The sequence below is a fragment of the Hypanus sabinus genome, unplaced genomic scaffold, assembly GCF_030144855.1.
Source record: "Hypanus sabinus isolate sHypSab1 unplaced genomic scaffold, sHypSab1.hap1 scaffold_443, whole genome shotgun sequence".
NCBI classification, from domain to species: Eukaryota; Metazoa; Chordata; class Chondrichthyes; order Myliobatiformes; family Dasyatidae; genus Hypanus; species Hypanus sabinus.
Window position 1 is genome coordinate 363,916 of NW_026781317.1, and position 5,370 is coordinate 369,285.

Here is a 5,370-nt window from a genome sequence, read left to right on the forward strand (position 1 = left end):
AAACACTCCAGATGTGAGCTAACAAGTTTTACAAAGCTGCAACACAACTTCCTGACTTTTGAACTCAGTGCTTCAACTAATAAAGACAACCATGCCATTTGCCTTCTTAACCACCCGATCAATCTGTGCAGTCTCTTTCAGGGAGCGATGAACTTGGAGTCTAAGATCCCTCTGATCATCGACACTGTTCAGTGTTTTGCATTTAACACTGTACTATCTCATACATTCAGGGGTGCAGTGCTACCAGAGCTCACAGCAGCGCCGCTCTGACACCTCTGTAAAAAGGTCAATATAAACAAGCGCGGAATTTAACAACCCCGGATATTAAATAGAGCGAATTTTACAGAAGCGGGGGTGTTGGCTGGTGGGGAGTAATACCACTAATAACATTAGGATATTTGATTGTTTTTGGTGAAATCCTGGAGCTGTGACTGTTTTTTATTTAGGTATTTGTGAAATTCCTTCTCGCTCGTCCCGTTGTCCAAGGAAGTTGGGAAATACCTGTACACAAATGCAAGCATTTTTCCGCTCTTTCCAATGGATACCATTGGATTCCAGAAAGGAGCTATATTAAGCACGGAATGAACATTGAAACCTATGTTTAAGAGTCGAAAATAATGAAAGAAAAATACACAAGCTAATCATCCAAAATCCTCTTCTACACCTGGATAAATTTAGTTTTGTTTTGGAAGCCAAATGGAAAAAAAAGTCTAGGCTACAAGCTGGTTTTACGTCATTTCATATCATAAGTAGCTGATTAACTCCTTGACCTCGCTCCACCAACTGTAGTTGATTGAAAAGAGACTCTTTTTCTCTTTGTGTTGATAGGAAAAAGAGTAACTTAGTGAGGCAATGAACGAGATGAAATGCATTTCCAAACCTCCCAAATGGTTGCTCTCTTCCCATTAACATTTGTCACTTCCAAAATACAATATTTTCTATTCGTATAGTTGCGATAATAATTTATGTAAAGATTCTAGCTTCTTTAACTTTTTATATATTTAAACACTAAACAGGATGTATGAAGGTCGAACCATGTAACACCAGACGTGTGAGGATATTTTGAGTATCGACACTCACAGGTACACTTCAATATATTGAGAAAGGGATGGAGCAGTGGACCCAGAGTGAAGTGATAAGCAGGTGAGAGGACGTACAAAGACAGAGGGGATGAGAGGGAGTGGGACGGAGGGGTGTGAGGTAAATTTGTTCACCGGAAGGGGAAATCGATATCCATGCCATCAGGGTGGGTGGGGGCACCCAGACGGAATACAAGTTGCTGATCCCGCACCGTGAGGGTGGCCTCATCTTGGCAAGGGATGGGATGACACGTCGGAACGGGAATGGGAATCGGAATTGAAATGTCTGGACACCGGGAAGTCCCGCTCGGAGTGGATGGTTCAAAGATTAATTTATTATCAAAGCAGGAATTCATAAATAACGATGAGTTTTTTTTTTCCTTCTCCAGAGAACCACGAAACAAAGAAATCGTGAAAGTCGTTCAGAGAGAGAAAAAAATGAAACTCCCTCCCCACCCCCCGCATCAAAAAGGACGGCATCCCAATCATCAACCCCCAAAACCCACCCCTCCCCCCCGCACAAAAGGGAAGAAAAATATCGACACCCGTTAAAAAAACACTCCTACCCGACAAAACTGCGGAGCAGCCGGTGTCACCAGTGTCGAGGCGGCCGCATCGGGAGCAGCGGACACAACGTGCGACCCCGGAAGATTCACAGGTGAAGTGTCGCCTCACCTGGAAGGATGTTTGGACAACGGAGAGAGTTCGGCCGTCCGGGCCTGTCACTGTGATACCCCGAACTCCACATCAAATCCGTCCAAACGAATCTGGGCGAACTTTAATGACCAATAAATATATTTCCTCTCAGCGATCAACTGTCTGAGTGATCCCCTGACTCTGAGAGGAAGGGGTATCTATGGTCCACACTGTCAGGGTGTTGAGTTTACCAGGAGACAAAGACTGCAGGGACGAGAGGTTTTCTGTTGACTAATACACTATGTGTGGACCCCGCTGGCAATTCTGGTGTTGTGACCCGAATCGAGACAAACACCACGCTGCCCACTCCACCAACAACACGGCACAGCCGGACATATAACAGGGGACTTTACATCCCACAGCACTGGATTCAGTGATGAAACCCCTGATTAATGTTGTCGTCTCACCGAAAAGTCCATTAACTCTAACCCTGCAATATGGTGTAAAATCCCGCTCCCCATATTAACACGGGTTATACAGACCAAACATCAAACTGCCGGAGGAACTCAGTGGGTCGGACAGCATCTGTGGAGGGAGATGGACCGTAAACATTTCGGGCCGAGACCCTCCCTCTGGACTGAGAGTGAAGGGGAAATAGAGAAAAGAGGTGAGGGGTAGGGATGGGGCATGAGCTAGGGAGTGAGAGGTGGATTCAGGTGAGGGGGGAGGTGGAAGGTGAAAATAGTGACAGGGGTGGGAGCTCAATGGTTGGGGCAACACGGAGCTGCAGAAGATGGAAATTAATTCCATAAACAATGAGGTTAGAGAGTATTTGTTATAGAGAGTGCAATGAAGATCCACTTGACTGATCCCTGGAGAGGTGGGGTCATAACCTGAAGAAAGATCAAATGTGGTAACTCTAAATGTCATTTAGAGAATCGAGGACTGAGAGGTGAACACATTGAAATGCAGAACATCATTACCGGTTGAACCAGTGATCCCAGTCTCTGAAAAAGGGGATGGGAATCGAGCCAGTGACTCTGTGACCTGGGGGTGGAGGGAAAGGGATCGGGGTAGATATGGTGTGGAAAAGTAGACATGTATCTGGTGTAAATATGGAATAATGTGGGGAATGCGGCGGATGGGTCGGGCAGCATGTTAGGGCCGAGGAGCAGAGTCACCAGTTCAGGAGGGAGACCCTCCACCCGTCACCTGATCCCGTTTCCTGTTCACGTTTTTCTGCAGATCTGCAGCATTTGCGGGTCACTGCTCGACGTGTACATGCAGCTTCACCTTTGTCCCTTTCAGAGAACGCAGTGAGATCCGGATCAAATAGCTCCACACAATTAAATTAGATTATTACATTTACACAATTAGAATAGCTTATTACATTTTTTTTTATATATTTTTGTACTATATATATATATATATACTTACTTTGTCACAATTGTTAAGATCTTTTGTTAATTAGGTTCTACTGCTACCGCAGAGACAACGAATTTCTTGGCATATGCCGGTGCTATTAAACTTGATTCTGATATTGATATGGGAGACCCACCGCCGGTCACCTGATCCCAGTTACTGAAGATCGTAATGTGAGATTGAAGCATTTTCCATATATTTGCTTTCCACAGAAATGACAACTGGTCAGTTTCCTTCTGTGGTTCCGGAGCAGAAGCTCAGTCTGTCTAATATTTCCACACAATTAAAGTGGTGTATTTGTTTATTATCATCACGTACTGAGCTACAGTGAAAATCTTGCCTGATGTACCATCCACACAGATCGATACATTACAACAGTACATTGAGCTCATAGACAACAAAAAAAATAACTGTAACAAAGTATTATGGCTGCAGAGAAAGTGCAGTGCAGATAGACATATGGTGCAGGGTCACGTCGAGTTACATTGTGAGGCCGAGTCCATTTTATCATTCATTTGGCTTATAACTGCAGATAGGAAGCCATCCTTCAGCCTGGTGTTACGCACTTTAAGGCTTTTGTATCTCTTCCCCGATTGGGGAGCGGGTTTGCAGGAAGAATGTACAGGTAATGAGGTTCTTTGTGTACATGGCCTGCTTTTCCGAGGGAGGGGAAGTGTAGGGAGAGTCCATGGAGTGGAGGCTTGTTTCTCTGATGTTCTCTGCTCTCCAAAGTTCTCTGCAGTTCCTTGCAGTCATGGGCAGAGCAGTAGCCATACAAAGGCATGAAGTATCGACAAGGAGCTCAGAGACCTCGGCCTTCACCCTGCCTTGTGTAGCTGGATCCTGGACTTCCTGTCAGATCACCAGCAGGTGGTAAGAGTGGGCTTCATCTCCTCTGTCTCTCTGACCCTCAGCACACATACCCACAGGGTTGTCACTTTGGCCCTCTCCTTTACTCTCTGTGCACCCATGACTTGTGTTGCCACCCACAGCTCCAATCTGCTAATTAAATTTGCTGAGAATACTACATTGATTGGCCTAAACTCAAATAATATCTTTCAATCGATCAAATGCCCCTGACAAGGTTCAGTCCAAACAAACTTTTCACCCTTCTTCAGGAGATTAGTCAGAGGAAGAGCGAGAGCAGCAAAGTTCTTACAGAACTTACGATAATATCCATCCATTCCCAGAAACCTTCTAAGAGCCTTCTTACCAATCAGAGATATGCTCTTCCCAAGTGTCACTCCCTGTGACTAAGTCATCAATATAGGCATCTGTGTGTTCTAACCCTCGAATTTCAAAATTAATCATTCTCTGGGATGTTCCTGGAGCATTTTTCTTTCCAAAAAGCAAAACATTGTATTCATACAACCTAGCTGGTGTCGCAAAGGCAGAAATTTCTCTATGTCTGTCCGTCAATGGAACACACCAATACCCTGTCAACAGATCAATCTTTGTAAGAAATTAGCTATTCCAACTTTATCGATGCAATCATCTATCCTAGCGATAGGATAGGCATCTGTTTTTGTTACTTCATTTACCTTCCCATAATCTGTGCCCCTGAGACCTACTGAATCTGTTTCCACGCTTACAACAATTGCTCAGCCAATTTACATTCTCTACGTTCATGCGATATGGGTGTTGTTTAATCGGTTTGGCTTGACCAATATCTGCATCATGTAATGAGACCGTGGTTTGCTTGCGAACATCGCAAAAGAAATCTTTAAACTTCAGAATTAATTCCTTCAGCTGTTGTTGCTTTGGCTGCAGATGAGCCAACTTGTTTTCAATATTTTCTGGAACAACGGAGTTCATTAGCCTAACTGGGACCACGTTTGGCTTGTGAAAAGTCTCAGACGAGTCAATTGTTTCAAGCTCAGTGTTACCAGATTCATATGTTTTGACAACAACACTCACAGATGGTGCCTGATTGTCAAAACAAGGCTTTATCATATTTATGTGTGCCAGGTGTGTTAGTTTACGTAGGTTGTGTGTTGTAATAACATAATTCACATCATTAAATTGAGAGACTATTTCATACGGTCTATTGAATTTCACCTGAAGTGGATTCGTCAACATAAGGCAAGCACCTTATCTCACACCTGGTATTTTCTTTCACAACCCTGCTTATCAAACCAACACTTCATTTTGTTTTGAGAAATCTTTAAGTTTTGTCACGCTAGACCACAGAATTGGTGTAGTTTATTTTTAAAATTTAAAACATAGTCTAACA